Genomic DNA, 10,334 nt, shown 5'->3' with positions numbered 1-10,334 from the left:
ACTATTTTTCACTTTAAAAATAGGCAGTCTATTTTTCTAAAAGTTTCCTAGTGTACAATAACTAATATTTCAATAGAGAGTAGATTTATTAATTTCAAGGGATTTTAGATATACACATGATATTGTAATAACATTTATAGTATATTACTTGAAAAAATTCTGTTCAAACTCTTAAATATTTGTGTGTAATGACAGGGAGAGAGGAAGATAATTCGTACTGGTTAGGAATTTGCAATGCCTCAAAAATCTATTCAATAATTTGTTATAAGCACATAGTCAAGCTACCTGATATGGCTTAATTTTTTTTTCTTAATTTATTCAAAATTTTAACATGGATGCCTGCACAGTGGTAACATTAAAATTATTAATCAAAATATAAATATTGCAAAATCATAGACAGGTATCATATATTCAATAGTTAGCACTTATGCTTCTAATAATAATTTTGATGAAGATGATGATGAGCACAGTGTAGCCTGATAATGACAAGGTTGTGATTGAAAAGGAAAAATTTTTAGACATCTTTTAAGCCAGATTTCCCACAATGAATACATAGTACTAAAGAGCATTGTATTAATACAATAAGAATAACAAGAGAAGAGTTTCAATATCAAGAAATACAATCACATAAACAGGTGAGATAGTAAAAACCCTAATTTCATTCTTTCAGTCTCTCTAAATATACTCAGTTTTCTTGGAACTATTGTTTTCTTATAAATAAAATCGTTTATTTGCACATGTTGATTATCCCACATAGATAAAATATAATAAACTGAGTGCTTTCAGTTACAAATGATCTTGTTTGTTCTAGCCTTGGGAATTTAGGAGAAAGCCTTTCGCTACCCACATAGCCATTGGCTTCGTTATATATCACTAGAAGTTAACAACACATGCCTCAAGCATGCTTCACTCATTGGGTAGAAATCCATGATCAGTTTTAGTTTCTATCCAATTAACTGGAGAAAATCTAAGTATAAATTTATTAAGAACACTTGGAAACAAATAAAGCAATAAGAAAAATTTTGATGGACTAAGATGGAGTTTTCAACTTAGTGTGATTACTTCAAATACCATTCTCATAAAGACACTATTCAATAACCAATGTTTTCCAATGACATATTCTTCAATATAGCTGTAAACACTTGACACAATTTACATAATACCACTTACATATCTGGAGTTACCTTGAAAGGACACGGTCCTCAGAGCCAGGAGGAAAATTTATTTTTATTTCTGCAGGAAGTAATTTGTGATATTTATACCAACAAACTGAATTTGACTCTTTCCTTATTTGTAAGCTAAGGGGGAAAATGTAAGGACTCTTCACTTTTCTTTTTTTGGCTCTAAAAGTCAACAAATATATTTTTCAAATTTCTGGTAGATTACATCCATTTACAGATGAGAAATGTAAGGCCAGTAGTCTATGTAATGAGTAAATAATGATACTATAATTTGTGTCTGAGCTCTTCATTCTGTGTGCTTACAAGCAGAAGTAATTTGATGATGGAAAGGACCAATATGAAAAGACTATGGGTAAAAACATACTTTGTAAAAGGTTGTTTATGTCTAGGTGACCAGTGATGATTACATGAAACAGGCTGGTGTCAGGGGCATAAAAGGGAGTACACAGAAATCATATTAGTGACAAAAACTCAGAAAATCTTGATCATTAATATTTTCTAATGGGTGGGAGCAGAAGGGTAAGAAGAAATCTAAAGTGTTCTTCATCTCTGGCCAGGCAACTGTGTTAGTGATATTCTTGGTGATAGGGATTGCAGGTGGAAATGATTGATTTAGGGGAAAAAAAACTCTGATAGTTCTAAAGTTTATATTAAACAGATGCAAAGATAGGTTTGTTTAGACATTATCAAAATATCCATGACCATGAATATGAAAAAGAATAATAAAATCGGGGGATTATTAAAGGGAAGAGGAAAAAGAAAGTTCTGACACAATTCTGAACAATGTGTGTGCCAGTGTGGACAAGATTGGAAGAAGGAGATAAATAAGGAAACAAGAAAGTAATAAACGCAGATTTACAGAAGTAAAGAAAGGAAAGAATTTGCAGGAAGTAAAGGTCAAAACTGTTACAGAGATATTGAAGGAAATATGCTATTTGGAATTGAAAACTAAAAAGGTATAGACAATTTCAATAAGAACAGTGTTTTGGTGATATCTCCATGATGAAATAACCCTGTCAATAAACCTGTGATAAATTTTTATATGTAGGAAGTGCTCTTATAAACTTAAAGCTTTTATTGAATGGAAGAGTTCAGACATTACCCTCACCACTAGGATTAAATTCCTAAAAAGATAAGGCATTTTGCTTTAATGCCTTTCTTTCCTTTTCTCTTACACATTGGCAAGTAGGGAAGGATTCTGATGTAACAATAATACAATGTTGACTTGTAATAACACAACATCTAGGATCTAGCGTTAATTCGGATAATTACTAATTAGCTCCAAAATTTATGGATATTTATATTTCTGCTGGGTAAACTGATGAGCTCCAAGGAAATGTCCCTAAGGAACATTTCAATTCTGGTATTACTCTTTGTCTCAAAATACTTTAAATTATACACCCTCTAATGTGGGCAAAGGTTAATCTGTGGAACTTTCCCCTTCATATAGTGAGTACTACCCTATTGCTTAACATGGAGAAAGTACCCTCACACATAGACTGGGTGTGTGCAAACAAGAAGTGGTACTTGAACAAGGGAAACATGGGACCTATGCTTCTTTGGGGCTGGATTACTTCACTTAATATAATTTTTTCTAAGTCTTTCCATTTCCTAACAAATGGAGCATTGTCATTCTTCCTGATGGAGGCAAACCATTCCTTTGCTTATATATACCACATTTTCTTGATCCATTCATCTACTCAAGGGAGTCTGGGTTGGTTCCATATCATAGCTATGGTAAATAATGCTGCAATAAACATAGTTGTGCTGGAAGATTTAGTATGGTCTTGTTTGTGATCATTTGGGTAAATGCCCAAAAGTGGGATTGCTGGGTCATACCAGAGCTCTAGGAGCTTTTTGAGGAATTTCCACACAACTTTCCAAAGTGGTTGAACAAGTTTACACTCCCAATAACAATGAAGTAATGTTCCCTTCTGGCCACATGCATTCCAGCATCTGTTATTATTGTGCTTGTCTATGGCCATTCTAACTGGGATGAGGTGGTATCTCCATGTTGTTTTTATTTGCATTTCTCTTATGGCTGGGGAGGTCGGGCATTTCTTCATGTGTCTATTGGCAATCCTTCTTTCCTCTTCACAGAATTTTCTCTGTAAGAATTTAGCCCACATATTTATTTATTTATATATTTTTATTTTGAAAATAAAGTACAGAGGAGTTACAATTACATAGGCAAGATAATGAGTACATTAGTTTTTAAGTATTTTAGCCTCCTCCTTTGTTTCCCCTTCCCATCCTTTGCCATCCTTTCCTGCCTCCCCCAATCCTCCCTGCCCCCCCCATGAAAGTTGTAAAGTTCGTCTAATACATAATGACTTGTACATCTTATTGTTGCAATGTAGCCCACTTATTTATTGGGCAGTTGTTTCTTTGAGGATTTGTTGTTGGGGGATTTAATGTTTTGAGTTCCAGGTATAGTTTACATATGAGAACCTTGTCCATTGTATGGCTAGTGAATATCTTCTCCCAATAAGTAGGCTTTCCATTGATCTTGCTAGTTACATCCTTTGCCATGCAGAAACTGTGCAATTTCATGCAATCCCATTTTTCCAAATTTTCTTTTATTTGTTGTGTTTCTGCGTCTCTTTTAAGAAAGTTTTGGGCTATGCCAAGGAGACCTAGTAATGATTTCAGACCTGTAATGATTTCAGAGTGTCTGCTTTGACCTCGAGGTCCTTGATCCATATATATATATATATATATATATATATATATATATATATATGGTTGAATTCTATGCTTCCAATTCAAAAGGAAATGGAAAGATTTTTCAAAATCCTGCTGAATAAAATAAGCAAGACTCAAAGAAACAGATTCCATAGTTTCCCTCATTTGTAATAATAGGAAATGTAGAGAATAACACTAGCAGATGAGCAGAATGGCTCAAAAGCTTTATATATAGGACCATACAAGATCATGTTGAGCAAAATGAACACCTAGATATGGAAATAGAGGTTTTTCTTTGTGGTCTTTTTTTTTTTTTTTTTTTAATGTACTATGTGATTTCTTTTTTCTTTTGTGTTTTCCTCTATACTTTATCCCTTGCTGTATTTGATTTCAATAGTGTGTGTATTGCACATGCATTTATCTTAATTTGACAAGGCAAGATGAACAACAAATTGGGGAGACAAAGGACAAAGGGCAAACCAATGCAATAGCAATATTCACAAGACAACATGTTGAAAATTTACATTACAACTTGTGAGGGGTTTGGGGGAAAGGAAAAGTGTGAGAAAAATGAGGTAGTGGTTAAAATTTCGACATTTTATGTATTCACTACCTTACAATTAATGCAACCCCTGTACATATCACCTTAAAAATAAAATTAAACTAAAAATAAGTTACATAAAGAATAATTTTACTGTATTGCTATAGTAAATATTATTCTATGCACATTATCTTTTTTAAAATGAACACTATTTGGCATCTAATTTGAATTAATTACACTTTTCTTTATCAGAGGTTCATCAACTTGAATGTTATCAAAATATACAATATTTTAACAATATACCTGCCATAATTTTCCAAAAAATTATAATTTCAGTATTGTCTCATAGTAAAACAGAAAACAGTTTAATTCTCTGGAAAACTCCTAACTTTTAAAACTGAATAATTGTTCAAAGGACACTATATATGTGTTTTTCAAAGTTCTTACAAATACTAACTACTCATTTTCAAATTCTGAACATTTCATATCAGAAATATTCAAAACAGTACCTGTTTGCATGTTCTTTAATTCTGCAATAGCTGCAGTTTCTAATGGGGTGTTACATATTGAGAAATCAACAGAAAAAAATAGCCTCATTCTGGTGAAGGATATAACTACGAAGTATGTGTAATAAATAATTTCTCAAGAGTAAACATTTGTTCATCAGAGTAAGCTATTATTTCTGTGATCATCAATCCCAAGCTTTTATGCATAAAGTCTTCTTAGCCAAACAGTTTCCAATTTGTAAGGTGCACCTTAAAATTCCCTTAATTCACATCATGAATAGCTTACCACTCTTGTGAAAAAATACTACACTTGTGCTAATATGATGCCCTTCCTATTGTGGAAAGTACACTATACTAAACTTTGCTGCAACATTTTTCTGATTTCTAGAAATCAGAACACTTGCAAATATAATTTATATTTTTTATCTATCATAGATATTCAGGAGTCTGAGATCAGAAGACTATGGTTCAAAGCCCACCCAGTCAGGAAGATTCCTTAGATTCTTATCTCCAATAAATTTCTCAGGAAAAGCCAGACTCAAGTGGCACTGAGGTTGAAGTGTTAGGGCATGAGCCTTGAGCACTAACCGGCTCAAAGAGAGTGGCCAGGCCCAGAGTTCAAACCTGAGGACAAACCAAAAAATAAAAACCAACTCCAACCCTAATATTTTTCTCATTGTATACAGAGGCATGTAATTAAGGAAATTTCTTCCTGTATTACCAATAGATAGAAGGCCCAAGACCTAACACAATTACTCTCTTCATACCATGTCACACCAAAGCCTCAAAAAATTGTTTGTTCTAAATTTATACATTAATATCATCCATTTGTTGGCAACTCTGTCTAGATTATTCACACTATCAATTTATACATGAACTGTTGGAATTATCAATTAACTAAGTTCTAATTATACCTCGCTTCAAAGAATATTTTAGGCAAATAAAATACCAGATTCATTTGTGAATTTGTCAATTAAAACCTCTACTTAAAAAGAATTTTGTAGTATCCTATAGAATGTGAAATTACAAACAAAACCAAAATATTTATTTTAAATCTAAATTCTAATTTAGCAAGGTCTACAAAGTCCTACATTAGATGAACTTTGTATTTTTCCAGGCTTAAAATTTTGTAATCCTTCATTATTTCTTTGAAATCCAACAGAATGATGCTTACTTTTTCAAATTTTTGATTGGGAATCATGAGCCATTTTGCATCTAGGAATGTTGTGTAATGAAGAGAGCATTTAAAACAGAACTGAGGATTATATATGAGTTGCATTTCAAAACAAACTTGCCTTCTCAAAACATAATGACAAAATTAGCCCAAACTTCCAACTGTGTATTCCTTTCTTGTTGTTTGGCTTGTTTCATTGAGACAAAATTATACTACCTGGTCCAGGGAAGGTATCACTATGCAATCCCACTCTCTAATCTCCTGTGTTAGTCTGAGTGCTAGAATTCCAGGCTTGTATCAAATTGCCCTGCCATAGTTTGGTGGTTTATTTAATCTAGATACAGACTAGCAATTCTGAACTTCTCCTGTGATCTTATCCACTAGATTGACTGCACAAACTATTTATGTACTATTTTCAAAGATGTTCTATCATTTGACACAAGATATGAACATTTTCAGATGCACCTGCAAGGGTCTCTGATTCATTCTTCCATGGATCCAATCCCTTTAATAATGATTAATTGACTTTCTTATTATCTCTGGTCCTTAGGTATGTAATATTCTCAAACTTCTTTGAAGAAATTTCACTTGAGGACTTTCTAATATTAAAAATTATCACTTGATCTAGTCTTACTCAGGATACATTTTCAATTGTTTTCTAACATTTCTCCATATTCTGAGAGTTGTTTCATTTGTGCAGGTGTGTTTGCACATATATGTGCCTTTGTGTGTATGTGTATATTTGTATGTGTGTATGCAAAACCTCAGCAACCTTATTCAGCAATCTTGCTCATGACTAGTATTCCATCACTTGAGCTCATGCCTATAATTCCAGCTACTCAGGAGGCTGAGATCTGAGGGTTGCAGTTCAAATCCAGTATGAGTAGGAAAGAAATGTTCTGAGGCACTTATCTCCAATTAACCACCAGAAAACTGGAAGAGGCGCTGTGGCTCAAGAGGTAGAACACTAGCCTTAAGCTGAAGAGTGGAGAGATATGGCCCAGGCCGAGTTCAAACCCTGCCACAACCATCAAAAAAAAAAAAAAAAAGAAAGAAAAAAGATAAAAGAAAGAAAAAGAAATGAGATCTTAGCCACCAGTTCATTGCTAGTATAATTCCTGCTTTCTCACCATGGACTTTTTTTCCAGTTAAGTCCATGCTCTTATATCTAACTTGGTTTGGAACCAGAATTATTCTTCCTTTGTACATTTTACAAATTTGCGTGATTAGCAACCAAGATTTAGAGATAGAAGTTGAAAGAGATTGGCCTCATCGTTCATGTTCCTCTTAGTATTAATTATTTCTCTATGTCACTCCCATAGCTCTACATAATGGCCGTGGCTTTATTGGTTCAATGTTGTCTTATTTGCAGAATCTTCTATAGTATATTGAACCATTATACTTAAACACAGAACTTTTCTTTCTCTTATTATTCCTATTGTTTCTTCTACTGTTAACTTGTGTACACTTGGGAAATAATGCAACACACACACACACACACACACACACACACACACACACACACAAATAAACTTTTCGGAGAATCTTCTCCCAGTTAAATTGAATTAAAGAGCATTTATGAAATTTGAACTTAATGTACTCCTGGAAAATGGTTTCTTCTTTTATAGTAAAAAGTAGTGTACAGAGGGCTTAGAGTTACATAAGTAAGGTAATGAGTACATTTCCTATTGATACATCCTGTTTTGTTTTTTCCTGTGGTATCTGTCCCTTCCCATCTACCCAATTCCCCCTCCACACCCCAAGTTGTAAAGTTCGTTTTCTACATAATATCTTGTTCATATCATTGTTACAATAGGTCATCCTGAATCTTTGTTTCAGAATTTTGTTGTTTCCCTTCCCCTCCCCACACTAGAAAAATGTACATGCAAGATGCAGGGGACCAACATCATATCCAGTTCTAACAGGAGTTATATCATGGGGGAAGAACATGGAGGGGAAACGAAAAAAAATGACATAGTACATTGTAGATACATTAAAAACAATTGCAATAAAGAAAAAAACAAGTTGTGTCCCTATCTTGGGGTTCATTTGACTTAAAATTTTCTTATATGGCCATACTTACATGAATAATGTTTTGATAAGCCATTTAAATTATATATTTTGTATTTACTGAGTTGTCTCTGAAAGGCGTGTTACCTCGTGTCCAAAGAGGTCTTTGTGCTAGTTCAATGAAGCCTGAAAACATTCATTTTACCTCTAACAGTGCCATAGATTGTTACTGGAAGTAAGTAGAAGGAAGTGTTACTGTAGGTGGAAACTGATCCCAAAGGAGAAATTGAACATAGAGAAATGACAAAGTGCAAGTTAATTTGTGAGTTCCTTTTTGCTATACAAGAAAAGAATACATTGTCCAAATTCAGAAACATTGAAGTTATACCTTGCATTATCTCAGACCACAAGGGAATAAAATTAGAATTCAACAACAAAAGTCAGCAAAGAAATTCCTGTATAACATGAAGGTTGAAGAAGACACTGCTGAATCATGAGTGGGTCATGGAAGAGATTAGAAACGAAATTCAAATATTCATGATATTCAACAAAAATGAACACACAAATTATCAGCTCCTCTGGGAAACAGCAAAGTCAGTACTCAGAGGCAAGTTTATAGCTCTGATTTCCTACATCAACAAATTGGAGAGATCTGAAACCAACACATTAATTAGACAACTGAGCCTCCTTGAAAAAGAGCAGCAAGATAAACCTCAATACAGTAGATGGAAAGAAATAATTAAAATTAAATCAGAATTAAATGAATTAGAATCCAAAAAAACCCACAGAAAAAAATCACAAAACAAAAATTGGTTCTTTGAAAAAATTAACAAAATTGACAGACCCTTAGCAAATCTTAACAGAAAAAGAAGAGAACACAACCACATAAACTCAGAGATGAGAATGGAAACATCACCACAGAAACAACCAAGATTGAGAACATTATAAGGGAATAATTCTCACAACTTTATGGTAATAAGTTTGAGAACTTGGCAGAAATGGACCTTTTCCTAGCAAATACTGACATGCCGAAATTAAACCAATATAAGTTAAAGCATCTTAAGGGGCCCATATCAAGCATTGAAATAGAAACAGCAATAAGAGACCTCCCATCTAAGAAAAGCCCAGGACCAGATGGTTTTACAGCGGAATTCTACAAGACGTTCAATGCAGAGTTCACACCAATACTCCTCCAAATCTTCAATGAAATAAGAGAAAGTTCACAACCGAACTAATTCTTTGAAGCCATCATAAACCTCATCCCAAAACCAGGCAGGGACTCATCAAAGAAAGAGAACTATAGACCTATTTCTTTAATGAACATTGATGGAAAACTTCTCAACAAAATTTTGGCCAATCGACTTCAACAATTCATCCAAAAAAATCATACACCACGATCAAACAGGATTCATTTCAGGGATGCAAAACTGGTTCAATATATGCAAAACAATTAATATAATTCATCACATCAACAGGAGCAAGGATAAGAACTACAAGATTATCTCAATAGACACAGAAAAAGCATTTGACAAGATCAAACACCCCTTGATGTGAAGGTTCTTGAAAAAACTAGGAATCCATGGAACATACCTCAATACAATAAAGGCTATATAGGACAAACCTACAGCCAGTATTATACTTGACGGTGAAAAACTAAAGCCATTTCCTCTTAAATCAGGAAAGAGACAAGGATGTCCACTCTCTACACTTCTCTTCAATCTAGTATTGGAATGCCTAGCTACAGCAATAAGACAAGATGCAAGCATTAGAGGGATCCAAATAGGGAAAGAAGAAATAAAACTCTCCCTGTTTGCAGATGACATGATCTTGTATTTAAAGAATCCCACAGAACCCACGCCAAAATTACTCAAGCTGCTTCAAAATTTTGGCAAATTTACAATGTATAAATTTAACCCTCACAAATCAATGGCTTTTCTGTATGCCAACAATGAGAAAAGTTTGGCTGAAATTAGGAAAGCAACTCCATTCAGTATAGCCCCACAAAAAATAAAATACCTAGGAATTAACTTAACCAAAGAAGTGAAGGACCTCTAGGATGAATACTTTAAAAACCTGAAAAAGGAAATCAAAACAGAACTTAGATAGTGGCAAAAACTCCCATGTTCCTGGATTGAAAAGATCAACATCATGAAAATGGCAATACTTCCAAGGCTATCTACAAATTCAATGCGGTACCTATCAATATTCCAACCTCATTCTTCAAGGATATAGAAAAG

Source organism: Dipodomys spectabilis, unplaced genomic scaffold, assembly GCF_019054845.1.
Source record: "Dipodomys spectabilis isolate Male_0828 unplaced genomic scaffold, ASM1905484v1 ptg000531l, whole genome shotgun sequence".
NCBI lineage: Eukaryota > Metazoa > Chordata > Mammalia > Rodentia > Heteromyidae > Dipodomys > Dipodomys spectabilis.
The sequence above is the reverse complement of the archived record's forward strand: the minus strand, read 5'-3'. Positions refer to the sequence as shown.